Source organism: Hylobates moloch, unplaced genomic scaffold (genome assembly GCF_009828535.3).
Source record: "Hylobates moloch isolate HMO894 unplaced genomic scaffold, HMol_V3 SCAFFOLD_5, whole genome shotgun sequence".
In the NCBI taxonomy this organism is placed as follows: domain Eukaryota; kingdom Metazoa; phylum Chordata; class Mammalia; order Primates; family Hylobatidae; genus Hylobates; species Hylobates moloch.
Window position 1 is genome coordinate 54,832,895 of NW_026652280.1, and position 22,287 is coordinate 54,855,181.

Below are 22,287 nucleotides of genomic sequence, written 5' to 3' on the forward strand. Positions count from 1 at the left end.
CTGAACAAGATTCTCTCAAGCTCCTTCCTGTTACTACATTAAATGTTTAAGGAGTCCTACTCTCTCAGATCATGAGGATATTCTTAATACCTCCTCTCTAAAGCCCTTTACATTACCAGAGATGTAGGCTCGGCCCCTAGAAGGTTGTAGCTCTCACAAAGTCTATTCCACTTTGAGCCAGATGCTATGAAAAGCTAAAGCTCAAAGGCCACAGCCTTCACCCTCAACCCACTGTTTAACATTGCAGACCACACTGTCTTTTCAATTACATGTATTTCATTAGTTTGCTTATTGATCTTTTGCAAATAATCCAAGTTTTAACTTGAGTATGCAGGTAGAGGAGGAGGCAGGCAAGCTGTGGGTCTGTGGAAAGTAAGGGAGCCAGGAGGGCAGGTGGGTAGGGCTGATCTAGGAGACAAAGTGCATGAGAGAATTATTAAGGACTACTGATCACTCAGCAAATGGATGCTGACTCCAGAGGATATTTGTGTATAGCACAAAGATAAACGCCACACATAGAGGTGGGAATGAGGAGTAGCAAGAAGCTCTGATGCACTTGATGGAAGGGGTGTGGGAAAGAGAAGGGTTGAAAGATGAGACGGAGCTGAGGGCAGAGCACTTTGATGACTACTGAAAAGCTTTGGTGCTCACTTCTTTGGGCACAGGGAAGTCATACAACTATTTTTAGCTGGAGGGTAACTTGATAAAGTGTTGAGTTTTTGTTTTTGTTGTTGTTGTTGTTGTTGTTTTTGAGATGGAGTTTCTTTTGCTCTTGTTGCCCAGGCTGGAGTGCAATGGTGCAATCTTAGCTCACTGCAACCTCTGCCTCCTGAGCTCAAGCAATTCTCCTGCCTCAGCCTCCCGAGTAGCTGGGATTACAGGTGCATACCACCATGCCCAGCTAATTTGTGTATTTGCAGTAGAGACGAGATTTCACCATGTTGGTCAGGCTGGTCTCGAACTCCTGACCTCAGGTGATCCACCCGCCTTGGCCTCCCAAAGTGCTGGGATTGCAGGCATGAGCCACTGAGCCCGGCCAAAATTGAGGCAATGCTTGGGGTTGGCATGGACTGAAAGAAGGAGCAACCCTGGAAAGGACCTCAGTTATGAGGCTATTGTAGGGGCCCACACAATCATTCTTTCAAACTGGTTTCTAATGACAGCCCCCAAACCATCAGGGACAGATGACCCTACCCACACAACATGTCCATTATTTTCTCCAGGGTAAAAAGTTTCTTTTTCTTTCTCTTAGCATCATAATTCAAATGATGATAATAATTCATTTCCTCCACACTTCTCTCCTTTGTTATAGACACTTCTAGTACTAAAAGAGTAGGAAACCAGTCTTAGGCTTTTCTTATTGTTATCTGATTCCACTCAATCCTGCCTAAGAAGAGCAACTATTATTCATATCTTTCTACATATGTCTATGTTATATACCAGACACTGCTTGTGAGGCATACAACGAAAATTCCTGAATTGCAGCCAAAGGATGCTCAGAGGTAACTTGTGAAATAAACAAATAAGCTGTACCATTAAAGGTAACAGGAGGAACGTGGGCTGCCTGGTCCCCTCCTCAGTCTAAGGCACATAACTCCACGAAGTAAGGTGGCTACAATGGAGAAAATCATATCCACATTGAGTCTAGAAAAAGGAAAAAAGGAAACACTAAAAGATTATCCTAGGTTGGCCGGGCATGGTGGCTCATGCCTGTAATCCTAACATTTTGGGAGGCCAAGGTGGGCCGATCACGAGGTCAGCAGATCGAGACCAACCTGTCTAACACAGTGAAACCCCATCTCGAAAACTGGCTAGCCATATGTAGAAAGCTGAAACTGGATCCCTTCCTTACACCTTATACAAAATTAATTCAAGACAGTTAAAGACTTAAATGTTAGACCTAAAACCATAAAAACCCTAGAAGAATACCATTCAGGACATAGGCATGGGCAAGGACTTCATGTCTAAAACACGAAAAGCAATGGCAACAAAAGCCAAAATTGACAAATGGGATCTAATTAAACTAAAGAGCTTCTGCACAGCAAAAGAAACTACCATCAGAGTGAACAGGCAACCTACAGAATGGGAGAAAATTTTTGCAATCTACTCATCTGACAAAGGGCTAATATTCAGAATCTACAATGAACTCAAATTTACAAGAAAAAAACAACCCCATCAAAAAGTGGGCAAAGGATATGAACAGACACTTCTCAAAAGAAGACATTTATGCAGCCAAAAGACACATGAAAAAATGCTCATCATCACTGGCCATCAGAGAAATGCAAATCAAAACCACAGTGAGATACCATGTCACACCAGTTACAATGGTGATCATTAAAAAGTCAGGAAACAACAGGCGCTGGAGAGGATGTGGAGAAATAGGAACACTTTTACACTGTTGGTGGGACTGTAAACTAGTTCAACCATTGTGGAAGTCAGTGTGGCAATTCCTCAGGGATCTAGAACTAGAAATACCATTTGATCCAGCAATCCCATTACTGGGTATACACCCAAAGGATTATAAAACATGCTGCTATAAAGACACATGCACACGTATGTTTATTGAGGCACTATTCACAATAGCAAAGACTTGGAACCAACCCAAATGTCCAACAATGATAGACTGGATTAAGAAAATGTGGCACATATACACCATGGAATACTATGCAGCCATAAAAAATGATGAGTTCATGTCCTTTGTACGGACATGGATGAAGCTGGAAACCATCATTCTCAGCAAACTATCGCAAGGACAAAAAACCAAACACTGCATGTTCTCACTCATAGGTGGGAATTGAACAATGAGAACACATGGACACAGGAAGGGGAACATCAATCACACACCGGGGACTGTTGTGGGATGGGGGGAGGGGGGAGGGATAGCATTTGGAGATACACCTAATGTTAAATAGCGAGTTACTGGGTGCAGCACACCAACATGGCACATGGATACATATGTAACTAACCTGCACATTGTGCACATGTACCCTAAAAATTAAAGTATAATTAAAAAAAAAAGAAACCCTATCTTTACTAAAAATATAAAAAATTAGCTGGGCATGGTGGTGGGCGCCTGTAGTCGCAGCTACTCAGGAGGCTGAGGCAGGAGAATGGCGTGAACCCAGGAGGCGGAGCTTGCAGTGAGCCGAGATGGCACCACTGCACTCCAGCCTGTGTAACAGAGCGAGACTCTAAAAAAAAAAAAAAAAAAAAAAAAAAAAGATTATCCTGGGTTAGTAGAGAAACTGAGCTTTAAGAAAAAGGAAGCTGCTACTTTGAAAGATTAAACAAGGAAAACTAAGTTCTGACGTGGACACAGAAAGGTCTTGGTAGGGAAAAGAAATGAAGAGTGAGGTGCATCGCCAAGGGGCATCTTTCTGGGTTACAAGAAGCAAAAACAAATGCAATGCCTGTTTCTCAAGCATTTGTCTTGTGCCAAGTGCTCCACGTGGCTCCTCTCATTTCATCCTCTGCACAGTACTATGAAATATGAATCTGAGTTAGTATCCCCATTCTGCAGATAAAGAATCTGAGGCTTGTCTAAGGACACACAGCTAATAAACAGGTGGTTACGGATTCCACCCAACTGTTGAGCTCCAGAGCTTATGGATTTAAGCACCACACTTACACTGTCTCCACAATCCTAATAGTAAAGTCTCAGAATCAGGTCCAGTGATCCATCTCTTGCAGCATAGCTACGTCTAAATTACATTTCCGTGTACTTCCCAAACATCTACGTGGATATTCCGTAAGTACTTCTTTTTGAAAATGTCCAAAAACATCTCTTTATCTTGTACCACCCAATGCACACCTCTTCCTGCATTCTCTAGTTCAATAAAGGTATCATCTTTCTCCCAGTAAACTATCTTTAATCAGGGGATCTCTCAATGTACAAGCAGTTGCTAAATCTTGTCTGGCCTTCTTTTGAGATATTTCATATGATTCTAAAGTCACTTTCTATTATAGCTGGCCTATCCCTGTTCTCTCCTTCTGCAATCCACTACCCAACTGCCTCACACTGTCAGTGTGGCTATTTTTCTTTGACACCAATGAAGGAGACCCTCAGTGACATGTCAGTTAAGCCTAGACTCTAGAATCAGATAACCAGGGTTCAAATCCAGGTTTCCATATTTACCAACGATGTGACTTCAGCAGTAACTGAAATTTCCTTAGTTTCAGTTCCTAAACACATTAAATTGGGATAATGATAGTACCTATCTCATAAAGTCATTGGAAAAACTAAATGAGACACTTCCGCCTCAGACACAGGAGAAGGCCCCTGTGAAATGTCATCAAGAACGTTGAAGTTAGTGACAGAGTTTCTTCCCTGATCAAAAGCCTCTGTTGACTCCATTTCGCTTACAAAGTGAAGTTGGAAGAAATGTTCATCATAGTATTCAAATCCCAAAGGAAAATTCCCTTGATCTACCTTTCTAGACTTCTTCTTTTGTATCCAAGCTCTCCTCCCCAGATATGCTATGCTCTAACCAGAGACCACTCACAACTCACCAGCCTCCTAACTCTGCCCATTCTCCTTCCACACCTTTGCTCAAGGTGTTCCTTGTGCCTGGAACAGCCTTCACCCATATCAGCGATCAAATCTGACCCTTGGGCCCAAACATCACCTTCTCTGTAAGGCATTTGAATATCCCTTCTTCCAAACACCTTAATGGTCTCTCATAGTGCTCTATTTTACCTGCGCCTGCATCGCTAGATTGCAGGTAGCCTTACTGAATGTGCTCTATCTCCCATGACCATTTTTTTGAAGTATTATACCGTGCTGGCTGTAAAGGAAACCTTCATTCTGCACCCTTCCATCCTCAACTCTCCTGTGCCAGTCACCTCTTACTCTATACCCATAGTCACTCTCACCACTACACTTTTCCTTGTGAACAGCAGCATTGGGAGTGATTCTTTAACTCTCCCCTAATGCCAACCATCTTCCTTCTCAAATACACCTGATCAACACTGGCCCATGCCTTAGAAGGTGGCACAGCCAGTACTAGCATAGGATGACAAATGACTTGCACCAGCCCTAAGCAAGACTAAGTTATCTAATACGGGATTTTCCCCATCCACACAGTAGGTTCTTAAGAAATGAAATTAAAATACAGCAGTGGTTCTCAAACCTGTCTATATTTTGACAGGAAGCTGTATTAGTTTCCAAGGCTTCCATAACAACATACTATGAACTGGATGGCTTAAAACAACAGAAATTCAGTGTCTCACCATTCTGGAGGACAGAAGTCTGAAATCGAGCTGTCAGCAAGGCCATGGCTCCCTCTGAAACCTTCAGGGGAGGATCCTTCCTTGCCTGCTCCTAGCTTCTGGTGGTTTGCCAGCAATCTTGTACATTTCTTGGCTTGCAGATGCATGACTCCAATCTCTGTCTTCATCATCCCATGGCATTCTCCCATGAAGCTTTAAGGAATTCTAATGCTTCAAGGGCATGCATGACGTGGCAAAGAAGATTGAGATGGAGACTAGAAAAATAGGGGAAAGCAGGAGAAGATGGGAAGTTGGAAGCCAAAGAAAATTGCCTTCACCTACCATTCTGGAATTCTTTTCTTTTGCGTACACTCTGCATACACTCTCTTCTCCAGCTCTGCTGTGCTCTAATCAGAGGCCACTCACAACTCACCAGGCCCCAACTTCACATGGCCATCTGCTTATAAGGACACCAGTCATATTGATTAAGGGCATACTCTACTCCAATATGACTTCATTTAACTTTAGCAGTTACATCTTGCAATGACCTATTTAGGAATAAGGTCACATTCTTAAGTATCAAGGTTGAAGGTGTCAACATATCTTTTTGGGGGTACCCAACTCAACCCATAAATGAAGTTTTTAAAAATGCTGTCACTAATATTCCATACCCAGAGACTGTAATTTAATTGGCCTGTGGTGCAGCCTCGTCTTCTGAAATTTTTTAAATTCTTTAAGCAATTTTAATATGCAAACAAGTTTTAAAACCAAATATCAGGAGTTCATATCAAGGGGTTTTGGCGTCAGGCTGCCTGGTATTGAATCATGCCTACACCACTTACAAGATGAGTGACCTTGGGAAATTTGTATAACCTCTCTGTGCCTCAGTTTCCACCATTTAAACTGGAGACAATAATATTTAATAGTACTTGCCCCATAGAGAGGTTATAGGAATTAAATTAGGTTATAAAGGACAACATTCAGAACTATGCCTGAAATCATATTGCCCCTATTATTACTATAGTTCAGGCATATTTGCACCCTACCTTTAAAAGCCTCAATGGTAATATTCAATGAAGACTGTTTAGTCTCTATTTTAGAGATGGGGCAAAGACAACACATAGATATTCAATAATTTACTCAAAAGTCTGTGAGGAGCCCTAGAAAGAAATTCAGGTCTCCTATGTACAGATCACAGCCCAGAACCCCAGGAAGCCAGAGGTTTTCCATCCAGGTCCCAGGGGCCACCACAATGTGGGGTGAGGGTGAAGGATTGGGGTGGAACAGCTCAGTTTTATCTGCTTCACATGTTGATACCCTAAAGGATTTTGTTTGAAAAGGGAGCAGGGCTTCCTATGGCTTAAAAAGAAATTAGAAAGCACTGTTTCTGATTATGTCACCATAAACCTTCTAAACTGACAGTTTATCGGGGCTTCTGCCTCCTCCCTTTTCTCCATGGAGCAGAAAAGCCCCAGAGAATTTCAGGTGGCCGAGGGCACTCCAAAAGAGGAGGTGAGTGGACATCTCCATGTTCTGTAAGAGGAGAGATGCAGACAAACTCTGTAGCATTTCAAAATGTCTGCCCTCTGCTCATTACTAAAATTTGTGTAAGGGGGACCGAGAATTAAGGCCTCCCAAGGCTCCAATCAGAGTCATCTCCACTGAGAAATGCAAGATGAAATGGATAGAGCACTCTCTTACGCTTCTAATCACCAGGAAGTTCAGGAAATTGGAAACGCCCCAGAAACAACATGACATATCAAATACCAGAGCCTGGGTGATCCATCACCATCATCATCACTGTGGTCATTACCATTCACTTCCACTCCACAGACAGCCCGTAAATCAGCCTGTAGAGCTTTTGGGATCGCTGAGTGAGAAGCACTGAATAAATGTCAGCTGGGATCATTAGAGATACCTTTCACTTTAGACAGATAAATGTTAGTGAGTCCGTGGTCAAGGAAGCATCAATAGGGACCTTAGCTATTTCCAGGGGCCCCAAGATACTAATAATGGTTTGCATAGTCAGAAAATTAAGATAGAAAAGGAAAGGCCCTTCTTATCCCACAATATTAAAAATATTCCACAAGCATAAAAACTCATTTACTGTACTTGGCTTGTGAAGGGACATATTTCTAGTTCATGTTGAAGTTCCTCCATGATGGTGATCTGAAAATAGGCAGAGAGCCAAATAATTTGTGATATGAAATGCATCAGGACAAAACTTTGAAACTTTCACTAAGGACACTGGGACCAAGCCAAGGATGCTTATAGGAAAGGCCACAGCCTGTGCGTTCCATTCTACCACCATGAGACCTCTTGTGTCTTTTTGCTTAGCCTTCTCTTCTCAACTGTTGGCTCTATGCAGTGTGTCCATTCTGTACCTAACAGGCAGCTCTCCAGCAGCAGCTCCAGAAGCGAAAGTTGTGTCTAGGGATTATGACTGCTCCTATGGAAGATTGCCCAAGACTTCCCAGCATTGGGACACTGTGTTTTCTAGACCTGAACTGATGCGTCTCTTTGTTCAGAAAGACAAACTTTCATCTTCTAACATATTCCCTTGTGTGTTTGCATCTGTGTGTTACTTTGGCCTAGTTTATTGGTTTCCATTGAACTAAGTACCAGGCCCACATGGAGGAGGAGACTGTCTTTTTCGTTGGTTTTCTATTGTTCATTGTTTGCTGAGTGCATTCTCAGTACAGTATTGGATGGATCTTCAAGGTCCCTTGAGGCAGAAAGTCCCAAATAAGGAGACAAGTGACTCATACAGAAATTGCTCTGCTGGGAAGAAAAGCCAAGTTGTTCATGGCCTGTACGTGAGCCAGGTGGGTGGGAGTATGTTTATGCTAGAACTTCCAAAGACTAACTTCCAGTGAGGCCCTCTGGGGACACGAGGCTCTAATCAAGTCTGTCTTTGGGGGAATGCTTCTTCCTGCCTAATAGAAGGCAAGGCCACAGGGGGATTCTGGAATTTCCCGTTTAACAATTACACGGATTATATTTGTCACTGGGACACAAACACCTTTTTCAGTGCTATATTTATTTTATGCTTAGAAATGAGATAGAATTGAAAAGGCAAGAATGGAAAAAGTTTAGAATTCAGAAAAGAATATATCAGCATATTGGGCTCAATTCTGTTCTTCAAGGTTCCTCTTCAGGCAGGATAGGGCTTTAAGACTTAAGAACCATTCTGTCTTTCAGACTGCATTCCGAGAGCCCCCATAGAGCCACCACAGAGAGCCAACTGGAACCTGAGCTTCAGTGATACAGTTGTTTACCCACTGGAAGCAGGGTTGGCAAAACCTAGTGAATTATTTTAGAATATAGGTAATTCCACGATATTGTGTTTACTTTTGACACAAACACAATGCAGGCTGGCCTCTTAGTGGGAAGGGAGGATCGGATCCTTCTTTTCTTTTTTGCCCTGACTCTCGTCCACATTATCTATTTGTTGTTACTAATTCAGTATAGGTTGGAGTGTGGGAAAAGGGGAGGAAAAAAAGGAATAAGAAAACTCTTCCCTTATGTAAATTAGGACTGCCCTAAGATGGTTTTTTACTCTTTGGGCCAAGCAGATGTTCAAAACTGATTCTTTCTTTCTCATGGGCATTTTTGTGAATTTACCTGAGGCTCCCTTCCCAGGCTTCATCTAGCTGAAACTTCTGTAATTTTAGAAATTTTTCCTCTATTTGCCACTCAATCCTCACCATCATCCCTGGGTTTTCTTGCAATCTACATAAACTCTTTCCTGTGGGAGTTCCATTATGTCTTCCAAATGTCCCTCGATCTTGAAAGACCAAAATGCTGGAAAGAAGAAAAACAGACAGAAGTGAACACTACACTACTTTCTACTTGCCACCCTCAGGGCATTTGCCAATTTGCTTTGTGGAACATAGATGCTGAACAAAGATCAGCAGCCAAGAGTTTCTAACAGTCTCATTGGCAGGGGAGTTGAAAATTGGTGGATAGGGCTACCAAGGACGCTACAACTTGAGGACTCATGATCTGAAAGAAAAGCTAACTGCAGAGATGTAAAGTGGGTATTATATGTGCAATTTTTCCTGGAGGTATTTTCCAACTTCTAGCTGCACATGTGTGAGGCAAGTTGCCAAGAAAACAAGTAAAAAGCAGCTGCTAAGAAGCTAAAAATCTAAGCAGACATTTCAGTAGTCTCATGGTGCTGGAAAAAATTGAAGTTCATAGCCTGCCAAGAAAGAGAATCTCTAATAAACATACCAGGCTCACACTTGAGCTCCTTGAAGGGATAGGCTCTAGGAATAAAAATGAATCTAAAAAAGACCAGTTCTCACAGACCCTCATATTGAATCTGAAATCCAAATCCAATAGATCAAGATAATCTTCCTGTGGTCTATATGCCTCTCAGAAGAAAATTAAATCCTCTCTACAGGGAGATGTCATCCATAGCATCTACAATTTTTTGGCAGACATTATAATGTCTGCCATTTGGTCACATTTACCAAGCATGCCAGAATACAAGATCAAATGACCAAAAACAACAGTTTAAAAAAACAGACTTTAGAAACAGGCTCAAAGGCAAATATTTAAGTTCAAATTATTGGACATAAAATTTCAAATAACTATAAATAACATAATCAAAATAGACAAAAAGATGGAAAATTTCATCCAACTACTGAAATCCATTAACATCATCAGAAAACGCAGAGTTTAATAATACAACACTGAAATTAAAAATTCAATTGGATGGAAATTTAGTTGGATTTAAAAGCACATTAGACAAAGCAGAAGAAAAAATTAGTGATCTGGAATGTATATCAGTAGAAAATATTCAGGTTGATACTTTTCAGAGAAATGGAAAGAATAAACAACACAGAAAAAGATCTTAAGAGGCATATGAAACATGATGAAAATAACTTTCATAAGTGTAGTTGTAGTCTATAAAAGAGAGAGATAATTGAACAGAAGAGACACTGTGAGAATTTTCCAAAACAAGCAAAAGATATTAGTAAACTGAAATTCTACAAATTCTGAGCAAAATAAATACAGATAAAGCTAACCCACAAACACTAAAAAGAGTATCTTATAAACAGACAGAAAACAGACACATGATGTTCAGAGAGGTACAATATAACGATGGCTGAGTTTTCAATAGAAACAGTGAACAAAAATGTCTTTAAAGAGCTAAAAGAAAATTGTTGCCAACCTGGAATTGTGTACACAAGGAAAATAGCTTTCAAAAATAAAGGCTAAGCAGACAGTTTCAAACAAGCACTTAACAAGCAGGAACAACAACAACAACAATGGCACAAGGAAAATGACCCTAGATGAAAACATGTTATTGCAAGTAAAGACAGGCTAGAGGGAATTTTATAGTCTTAAATGCATAAACTAGAAATGAAAAAAAAAAAAACTTACCATCCCTAACACAGGTATTCACATCAAGTTAGCAAAACTGCAAATTAACCCAAGAGAAAGAAGGAGGTAGGTGGGAGAAAAATACAAATAAAAACAGAAATTATTGAAATAGAAAGGAATCGTCTAATAGAAAAAAAACACAACAAATCTTTGAAAATACTATTAAAATTAATAAATACTTAGCAAGACTAATCAAGAAAAAAGAGAACGAGAAACATATGACTAATACTAAAAACAAGAAAGAGGCTATCACTACAGATTCTGGAAATATTTAAAAAGAGGTTAATACAAACAAACTTATGATCCTAAACTTGACTAAATTTACTGACTACATTTATGACTGTCACTTGCAGAACTGTTTGGCAATATAGACAAGGCTAAACATAAGCGTTTCCATAACCCAGCGATTTCTTTTCTAGGCAACTCAACAGAAATGTATGCATATATTCATAAGATATGTAAAAATACATTCTAGCATCAATTTTTTTTTAACTTTCATTTTAGGTTCAGGGGTACATGTGCAGGTTTGTTATATAGGTAAACTTGTGTCACAGGCATTTGTTGTACAGATTATTTCATCACCCAGGTACTAAGCTTAGTACTGAGTGGTTATGTCTTCTGATCCCTCCCTCCTTCCACCCTCCACCCTCAAGTAGGCCCCAATGTGTGCTGTTCCCCTCTTTGTGTTCTCATCATTTAGCTCCCTCTTATAAGTGAGAAGATGCAATATTGGTTTTCTGTTCCTGTGTTAGTTTGCTAAGGATAGTGGCCTCCATCTGCATCCATGTTCCTGCAAAGGACACGATCTTAGTCTTTTTTATGGTTGCATAGTATTCCATGGTGCATATATACCATATTTTCTTTATCCAATCTGCCATTGATGGCCATTTAGGTTGATTCCTTGCCTTTGCTATTGTAAATAGTGCTGCAATGAACATATGCGTGCATGTGTCTTTATGGTAGGACGATTTATGTTCCTTTGGTTACATACCCAGTAAGGGGATTGCCAGGTTGAATGGTAGTTCTGTTTTTAGCTGTTTGAGGAATCGCCACACTGCTTTCCACAATGGTTGAAATAATTTACACACCCACCAATAACGTATAAGCATTCCCTTTTCTCTGCAACCTTACCAGCATCTGTTATTTTTTTACTTTTTAATAATAGCCTTTATGACTGGTATGAGATGGTATTTCATTGTGGTTTGATTTAGCAGCAATATTTCTAATAGCCTTAAAAATATCCAAATTTCTTATTAAAACAGAATATATATATGAATTAGGGTGTATTATTAAAAATTAATACTATTGTCAGCAATGCAAAAAACAAACTATGCTACATGTAATAATCAGGATGAATTTCAGAGATGTCTTATCTCACAGACATCCAAGAGAATATATTGCATGATTCCATTTGTATAAATTTCAAAGACAGACAAATACAATCTTTGGTGTAGGAGTCAGAATTAATGTTTTCTATGGGCAAATGTGGGTAGTGAGCAGTAGAGAGGTAATAACTCACCAAGGGTATGAAATAGACTTTTGGGATGCTGATAATACACAGTGTTGATCTGGATGTAATTACATGAGATTTTCACTTTCCAAAAGTTAAGCAAACTGTACACCTATGATCCATGTACTTATATAAAAAAGCAAAGTGACTAGAATAGCTAAAATAATTTTGAAAAAGAAGATCAAAGTTGGAGTACTCACACTAACCTATTTTAAGACTTACTCTAAAGTGACAATCATCAAGACAGTGTCGTATTGGTGAAGAGCTAGACACATAAATCAATGGACAACAATAGAAAGTCTAGAAATAGATCCACGCAAATATGGCCGATTGACTTCAGACAAAGGTGCAAAGACAATTCATTAAAGAAAGCATAGTAGCTTTCATCAAATGATGCTGAAACAGTTGGAATCCACATGTTAGAAAATGAACCTTGACCTGTACCTCACAATTTAAACAAAAATTTAGATCATAGATCTAAATATAAAATATAAAACTACAGAACTTCCAAAAGAAAATCCTAGTAACCCTTGGGCTATGCACACTTATTAAATAAGACACCAAAAGCACAACCTATTCTAAAAAAGAGACAAACATGGCTTTATCAAATACAAAAATGCTTGCTCTGTAAAAAACATCGTTAAGACAATGAAAAGGCAAGCTACAGATAATATTTACAAGTCATGTACCTTACAAAGGACTTGTATTCAGAATATACAAAGAACTCTCAAAACTCCACAAAAGAAACAACACCACTTACACATGCATAAATGGGCAAAATATTTAAATAGGCCTTTTACTAGAGAAGATATATAGATGACAAATAAAGACATGCTATTCAACATCATTAGTTAATAGAGAAATGCAAAGTAAGACCACACTAGGACACTGTTACACACCTACTAAAATGACTAGAATAAAAAACAAACAAACGAAAAGATAGGACCAAGTGCTGGTAAGGATATAGAGAAACCAGGAGTCTCATACATTGCTGGTGGGAACGCAAAATAATACAGCCACTCTGAAAAACTATTTGTCAGCTTCTTATAAAGTTAAAATACACTTACCATATAACCCAGCAATCCCACACCTAGGTATTTACCCTAGAGAAATGAAAACTTATGTTCACACAAAAACTCGTACAGTCTATTAATAACTGTCAAAAACTAGAAACAATCCGAATGTCCTTCAACAGGTGGCTGAATGAACTGTGTACCTCTACACAATGGAAGACTACCCAGCAATAAAGAGGAATGAATTCTTGATGTACACAACATGGATAAATCTCAAAAGCATTATGCTAAGAGAAAGAAGCAAAACATAAAAGATTGCATGCTGTGTGATTCCATTTATATGACATTCTGGAAAAGACAAAACTATAGGGCTGCAGAAAAGACCAGTGGTTGCCAGGGGTCAGGAGTTGAGGAGGATTTTGAGTGGCAGGAGGGAAATATTTTTGGGTGGTGGAACTGCTCTGTGTCCTGATTTTAGTGGTAGCTACATTAATATGTACATATCCATGCATAGAGCTGTACATTTTTAAAAAGTTAATTTTATACCTTCTAAATTTTTAAATGTTTAATAATTTTTTAGGGTAGAACATTCTGCTTTTTATTTGCATTGTTCGAAGCAAACTGAACACATTAGTGGAGCTTCAATGGCTACTGCTTTTAGCCAATGGATATTTAAGGATACTAATTTACTTCCTCTCATAGTCATTAAGAAATTCAAAAAATAAACCCATGGAACAAAGAAATAAAATGTCAAACTTGAAGCTTCAGCTGTCTCTGAGAACTGTGTTTTGGTATTGACCATATCATTACTTACCTAGTTATGAGGTCATACTTCTGCACAGTTCATTAGAATTTACCTTTAATTCTATAGCAAACCATAACTGCAAAGCCAATATGTTCTAGTCAACATTTATTGCACTGGCATATTTCTTTCAAGGGCATATATTAAAGAAAACTAAAGAGACAGAGTATCTCCAAAGTTCTTAAGATTAAGACTCTTGGTGATACTTTAAAATATTTCATTCAGAGTATTATTTTGGGAACTTCCTCTAGAATTCTAATGATTCACAGATTTTGAGACCACTAAAACATTTTTATCAATTTTTCTTTCCGTACTTATGCCACTTTGTTTTTTTTTTTTTATTTTTGCTTTAATTTTTAATTCTTGTGGGTACATAGTAGGTGTTAAATATTTAATAATTTAAAATTCCTATGTGCTTCATTGTAGGGGTGTATATATATTTATATGTATATGAATCTAATTGAATTCATATATGAATATGAAATTCATATTTACATATATATGAATTTAATTCACTAAGACTAATACACATGAATATATATGAATTTATATGCATATTTATTCTCAAAAGTTTACAAAGAAAAAAAACAAAGCAAACAGATAACAACAACAACAAAAGCAGCCCCAGATAGGTTCTCTCTGCAATGGCTTTGGGAAATGTACAAACATCAGGCTAATGGAAAACATAGGAACTTTGCCCAGCAAATTGGGGAAGTGCTGTGGCCAACCCCAATGTACCACCTGCTCTTTGCACTTGCTGTCAGGAAGATAATGCTGTATGCTGGGACCTCCCAGGTGCAGCCATCTTTCCTGCTACCCAGCACTCCATCCTTTAGGTTAGCCAACTTCAGGAAACAAGTTCCATGCTCTCTAGGTCTCAGCAATGTCTCCTCACTTTTCTCAGGGTCAGGAGGCAGATGCACCCACCCACCCTTTTGAGGGAAGTCATAAGATGCACAGCACACCAGCAGCTCCATGTAAATCTGCCTCACAAAATCCCCTCCCTTTTCACTGTCCTAATTCTTTTCCTATTTCAGACATGCTCAGAGATTCCAGGTGAGAGTTCCAAGAGTCTGGAAAAAAGTACTTGGCATTCTGATTTGAGATGTGCACTATCAATGGATTGCTGGTTTAGTAATTATCTGTGAACACATGTTAACAACCTGTGACATATAGCAGTCATTTAGCAATTCAATTTCTTAAGTACTCACAAAAAAAAGAAAACAGACGGGCACCTTCTTTGTTGATTTATTTTCTATTATTCTATTTTATGTATTTTGTTAAACCTGTTTCTTTCTGTTCATTAGATTAGATTACTGTTGTAGATCCATTAGGAAAAATGCATACCACACTGCAATGTAAAGGGCTGGCACATAGAGACAGCCAGCTGGTCACCCAGACAATTCACCACAGAGCAGAAGTATTCACCAAGCCCCAGGATTTTATTGTCAGAAACATTGTTAATACCTAGAGAACAAATGGATGGCTCAGGGGCACACTCACATTAATCAAGCTTGCAGAGCCTGAGATAGACAGATAGATAAGTAGATCAGATAAGACATTCATATATAGTATAAAAGCACATTAGCCAAGTTCAAAGAAAGATTTATATACATAGCATGCTATCAACTTATGAGCCTGATGTTTATTGTAAGCTTCCCACTACCTTCTCTACCTGTAACCAAAATAGATGGGAAACTAAGTCATCCAAATGCAAATGGATGCCAATGAAGACAGAAGGAAACGAATTGAAGGGACCTAAAAAGTTTCTCTTAGAATAGGTGGTTTGCAGCACCATCCTCTCAAATAGGTACACCCTGGACAAGAAAACATGAAAACAGCCCCGCACCCCACACCCCACCCCCGCTTTTTTTTTTGAGACAAGGTCTCCTTCTGTTGCCCAGGCTGGAGTGCAGTGGCACGATCTCAGCTCATTGCAGCCTCCGCCTCCCGAGTTCAGGCAATTCTCCCGCCTCAGCCTCCAGAGTAGCTGGGATTACAGGCACGTGCCACCACGCCCAGCTAATTTTTGTATTTTTAGTAGAGACGGGATTTCACTATGTTAGCCAGGCTGGACTTGAACTCCTAACCTCAAGTGATCTGCCCACCTCAGCCTCCCAGCATGCTGGGATTACAGGCGTGAGACTGCGCCCAACCAAAAAACCCATATTTTTGAGACTGCCTCACCAACACTCCCTCTCATCTGTGTCAGGTCACTGCCTCTAAAATTTCGTTTGAGCTGAGTTCTGAAAGACAAGTAGAAAAGTTACAGAGCTACCTATGGGGAATGCGGCATTGCGGGTAGACAGAAGAACATAAGTAAAGAACCAGGGGCATAAAACAAGGTAAGTAGCTATGCAGACCTTTTGCAAAAGCAATGTGAATGGCAAAAGCAAGAAGGTGGCCAGAACTAAAAGAAGAAGCCTGCGTTGTGAGCCTCTTCCGTTCCAGTTGCCAGAATGCAAAGATGACTTAGATCTGGTCATGGCCCTCGAGAAGCCCACGAACTGGAAGGGGTTTTACGCCAGTAAAGAAACAAGACACAAAGAGGTGCTGTAACAATGGTAGGTACAAAGTACTATTCTGAGCACAATCTCAACATAATTCCTCTGGCTTGGACCAGTTCTAGCTCTCTTAAGTAGTAGCAAGCACAACAGAGTCTTCTATTCATTCTCTCTAGTTGGGGTTTAGGATTTCCCAGGACCTGCAAATTGAAAGTGCTATGGGAAGAGCGTGCCTTGCCTATTCTTTTCTAGTTTTCATTCCAGCCCGGTTAACAGTACTTATCTATAATAAAGTGCCTTTGTCCCAGCAGGGGCCATTGCCAAGTAAATGCAATGAGAGTTTTAAGATTTCTGAATCCACACCAAAAATCTTTCATATTTATCTAAAAAGCGTGTAATTATAAAGAAAATCATACCTTGGGAATGAATAATTGAATCATAAAATCCATCAAATGTCATTTTACTCATTTTGCCCAAGTGTCTGTTTGAAATGATTCTAAGCAATGTGACGTCAATATCTATTGAATGCCAACGTTACACAGGGATGCATAAATTACCCTCCCAGAGAATTAATGGCACATAAATATATCTCCATTAAATATGTTTCAAATTTAGTTGTTATACATTCACTAAATGTATAGGCTTTTAAAAGTTACATTTTGAGCCAAGTTGCCTTTGAAACCACAAGACTTTTTTTTTTTCTTTTCTGGAGCTGTAGTGGAGCCCCAGGCCAGGACTGTTACATATGGTGATGATAGCAGGCAGCTCAGATTACCTCAAGAACAACACCCAGACAAGAGCACAGAGAGATGCTGCTTGTTCTAGGCTGCTATGAATTAGAGGCCTCATGGTTAGTTCTCTGAATATTTCTCAGACAGTCTTTCAGGCTGCTCTCTGTGGGTTGGTTCATCTGGAGTTGATGAAGGAAGAAGCATTTCAGAGCCAGCATCTGCAGCTCTGTAGCCTTTTCACAGACACCTGGGGGTCCAGGCACCATTGTGGGTGGCTCTTCTTCCTCAACCTGGAGAGGGCTGGGTTTAATTCCTTCATGCTAACCCCCCATCACCACACTGTACTCACTGTTCAGCCTGTCTCCCCTTTCGCTGGGGAGACATATTTTTCCACTTTTACTTGGTGAAGTAATAATCACCATTTCTAAAAAAGAAGATTCCAAGATACTGAGTGAGGGGTTGTTTTAATAAGCAACCATAGGAAGAAAGAGAAAGAAAGAATACCATCCTTTATTAAGCACATAACAATTCTTTCAATCCTCATACAACACCCCAAAGAGGCAGATACTGTTATTAGAACTCGTGTAGGGAGCAGAGGGTAGTACTTAAAACCACTGAAACTGGAGTGAGGTACATGGATTCCAATCCTGGCTTCAGGACTTACTAGCTGAACAACGTGGACGAGCAACAACATACCCATGTCTGCCCCATTTTCTGGTTCCTCATTTATAAAATGGAAAAAATCCTTGTTTCTATTTCCTGAGTTATCATAAATAAGATAATATTCTAGGTGAAAAGCACTTAGATCAGTGTTTGGCATATAGTAAGCTCTCAGAAAAGAGCTTATTCTTATTAATAATATATCATTTTATATATGAAGAAACTAAAATTCAGTCATTCCCAACATTACAAAGATGTTAACAGTAGAGTTGAGACTGGAACCCAGGTCTGGATTGTTCAGTCATTCATTAATTCAACAAGCTCTTTCCATTACCCATTATTAGTGCTTACTGGGATATAATTCACCCTGGGTCTCTTGCATTGCTGCACATCTTGCAAATGGGGGCACTGACTGTCCTTTGTTCAGAATTATTTGTTGAAGGGCATTTATAAAGCAAAGAGCCTTGGAAGAAAAAAGATAGGGACTCCCTCTGGAGTAAATTGTAGGCCTGCTTTTACTGTTCATTATGACAGATTTGGGCTTCTTAATCCCAGAGTCTTCCCCTGTAATACAAACTACTGTATGTATAGGCATCCATCTGGGGCCATCCGTATCATCTCTGGGAGACTTGGGGGCAAAGGGAACTGACACAAATATGCTGATGCTCTTGCTTCTTGCCATGCTGTGAGATCCAGGAGTGCGTGTCTTCTGCCAGCATCCTTGAAACTGGTAGGCTGCCATGTCAGCTTGCAACTGCATGGATTCAAATCCTGGCTTCAGAGCTTAATTACTGTGTGACATTGACGAGCAACCTAACATATCCATGCCTGCCCTATTTTCTGGTCCCTCACTTGTGAAATGGAGAAATATGGCAAAAATCTCAGACCTCGCCTCAGTTCTTGACAGTACTGGGGATGAGAGGAAAAAGGACCCTGTTGGGCATGTTTGGGAGTATGTGAAGACCCCCTGAGATCTGGTAGAATGCACTCACTAAAGTGGTAAGCAAGTGGAGAGTAATGAATGTTGATGAACATTTAGAGGATGAGCAGAAATAGGTAGGGTTGACCAAGCACCCAAATTGTGCATTTGTTGTTTTTCACTCTCCCTCAGGAAAGAGGAGGAAGAAATGTTACCATGGGACTCAGGAATGAAAAACCAAATATGTTCTACATGTTCTCACTTATAAGTGGGAGCTAAGGTATGGGTATGCAAAGGCATGGGGGTAGTATAATGGATATTGGTGACAGAGAAGCAAGGCAGGGTAGCAAAGGAGTGGGGGATAAAAAGAAAAACTACATATTGGGTACAACATACACTACTTGGGTGGTGAATGCACCAAAATATCAGAGTTCACCATCACATAATTCATCCACATAACCAAAAAATCACTTATATCCCAAAAGCTATTGAAATTTATATATATAAATATATAAATTTTATAAGAAATGTTATCATGGGGCAGCAAGCCCACGGCCCCAGCCAAAAGGCAATATGGCTGTCCCTGCCGAGTCCAGGAGTCCCTAAAGCTGAAACATAAGATGCCATCAATGAGGACATAGAATTTTAGGTGGATTGAAGACAATACAAATTTGTTTGGTTGAGCTCAGAGCAAATGGCCACTCTCAGATGAAAATAAATGCAAAGCCTTACTTATTAACTCAGAGCCACTCTCTCCCTACATACTGTGATCCCTCAATCTCTCCCTGTCCTGACCTCAGCTTCTTTAAGGAAAAAGATGATTAGGAGTGAGGCTGCAGTCTGTCTGTCCCCAAGCAAGATCAAAGACCACATGCACCCATATGAGTGTGCAGGGGAACTTTGGTGAGGAGAAGGAATAAAATTGTTATGATGCTGTTAAGTACAGCTGCCCAGGTCACGATTACACATGGTCCCACAGGAGAAGGGAGAACCCAAATTCAATCGATGGGATTGGAGTGAGGTTCACAGTAGATGGGAGAAGCTAAGGTGATGTTGAGAGTGGGGTCTTTGGGCAGGAGCTGTGGTTGCTTCTACCTCTGAATGTCTAATAGCAATACATACATTAAATATTTGTACTTCCCCATCCTATAAGTTCCAAAGGGGATTCTCCCAGTCAGAAAGAGCCACATGTAAAGAATTGGTTGTATTTTTGGGGAGCCCTCAACCCTAATGAGGCCACTTTGAGCCACGAGTCCCCGTGACTGATGAACTTGCCTATTGGAGTCTCTGGCAAAGGGAGGCAGATTCTACTCAGAGATGCCCCTTGGGGTTTTTGACCTGTTACCTCCCTGACATGATTAACAGGTACATGCATTTTGGAAAGAAGCTATGAGATTGCTGTAGGGCTGTCGTCCAAACTGAACATCTGATGCAAGGAGGCCTTGTAACTCTCTGACAGTTCTTTGTTTGGCATGAGTGAACTAGAACTCAATGACCAACAAGGTAAGAAGAGCCCAACAAGCCCCTCTTGCCAAAAATGTATGAAGTGAGCCTGGTCCCAGAAGCATCTTGGCTTTATACAAAAAGTAGTAGTTATCCCTTGAGAAAAATTTTATTCCCCGTTCTGCCACCTGAAGTAAAGCCACGGGTTCAGTGAGGCCCTTGGTTCACCGAGTTTCCCCTAAGTGCCTGGGCCTGGTTCACTGATGGTTCAGCTAAGCTAAAACCTGATGGTGTCCAACAGCTGTTCAACTCCCTGCCAGCTATGCAGAACCAGGATGTGGTTGCTCTGCTTGGTGGGCAGAACTCAAACCCATCCCATAGCTCTAGCCAATACTCCCTTTGATGAACCATAGTATATTTTTCCTAACTCTTGGACTGTGGCCAATGGCTTAGGTATTCAGTCTGCCATTTAGACAACTACAGACTGGCAGATTAAAGACACCCCACTCTGGGATCATGAAATGTGGAAACATATCATGGCTGCTAATCAAACCATCTGGGTCATTTCTATAGATGCCCACAGTAAGGGTCTGTGCTCTGATGAGACGGGCTGCAATCAAGCTTTTGATGGGGTCTGCAATGTCCAGATTGCCACCATTGCCACCGTGATCTCTCATCTTCCCAGACATGGCAACATGGCCACCATCATGAACTGTGGACAAAGCAAGGGACTTTATGTTTCTGGTGCAGAAGATCCCACTGCATGCCAGATTTGTGACTCCTGCCAAAAGAATTTGTAACTCCTGCCTTGATCCTTTTATCTCCCAGTGAGGAAGGCTACACATAACCCTTGAAGTTGATGCATCATGTTTTTGGCTTTCTGGACCATTTGTAGTCTGATAATGGTAAACTTTTTCATCACAAAAACTACCCAATTATAGGCTAGTGGTCAAGGTATTCAACAGACAGTCTACACTCCATGCCACCCACAGGTATATGGTATTATTTTGAGTTGGGAAAGGCTTTTTCATATTTTTGACTTTACCTCAATCACCTTCTTCTAGTATATATACCTTCCTAAGACAATTTGGCCACTGAATGTGGCTGTTCCCAGGAAGGGATTATGTTCTCTTTCACCTCCTGGGTAATAATTAGGATGTAAGGGATGCGGGTTTACATAAGCCTCTTTTGAAAATTCTGGATCTTTCCTGACCATTCCTGGGCATGATGCTTTTTTCAGTCCCCCCAAAACAACACTAGGTAAGCCTGGTTGGATCACCCTCTGGGTGGAGGCACAGGCAGAAGGGGGCCTGCAGGACTTAAATTTGATTTGAGTTTGGCCACCTGGGTGTTCTTGTTGGACTGACATGGTAAGAGGGCATAAGGATGATGACTGCCTGGTTGAGTACACTACTCACTGAGTCCCCTACAGTGGCCCACATGTGCCAAAGTAGGGGATATGGTGGGTCTCTGCCAGTTTCATAAAAATGCTCTTGTCCTTCTCACGTTTGACCTCTCTGAATGAAAGGCATGAGTATGAAAACAGGATGATATTTCTAAGGTGATATTATAGCTCCTGGAATGGGACACACTAGTTTTGTGGTCATGGAAGAAGAATAACGACTTTGGCACTGGAGAAGAGAACACCTCGGAATCCAGGAGGGATGGAGCAGTGAGGGAGACTAATACTACTTGTCTTTCAGAAACTTCCCTGGACCCTTGATCCCGAAGGAAAATGCCCTGGTGTAACTCTCTCAACCTGATGCAAGCACCTTAAATTTAACTGACTTCTGTGTCTGTCTTTCTCCACCAGATGGTTCTAACAAAACAGCAGGGAAGAGCCCCAGTTCCTGCACCTCCCCTGCAAAACACCCTTTCAACACCTCTGGATGTTTTCCTCATCACTCTTTTCCCAGCTGTCACTCAGTCATCCCATGAAGCAGATGAACACCTCCAGTCTGGCAGCATGGACCAACAGGACAGGTTGGACTGACTGTCCTCAGGCCAAAAACAAGGACCTGGGAACTGAACTGGGAGCCTTAAGGTCCACCTGCCAAATGGGATCCCAAGCTGACAGCACGGACAGCTGGGGCCCTCCAACTC

At 40.6% G+C, this 22,287-nt stretch overlaps 1 long non-coding RNA gene across 1 annotated transcript in view; it reads right to left on the reverse strand.

Moving 5' to 3' along the window:
• Positions 1–5,318: 5,318 nt before the first annotated feature.
• The window catches only part of LOC116468104 (uncharacterized), a 40,108-nt gene continuing 23,139 nt past the window's right edge, over positions 5,319–22,287 (reverse strand). Inside the window, exon 3 of the long non-coding RNA XR_004247996.1 lies at positions 5,319–5,483. This is a non-coding gene — a long non-coding RNA (uncharacterized LOC116468104). The remainder of the gene's footprint in view (positions 5,484–22,287) is intronic.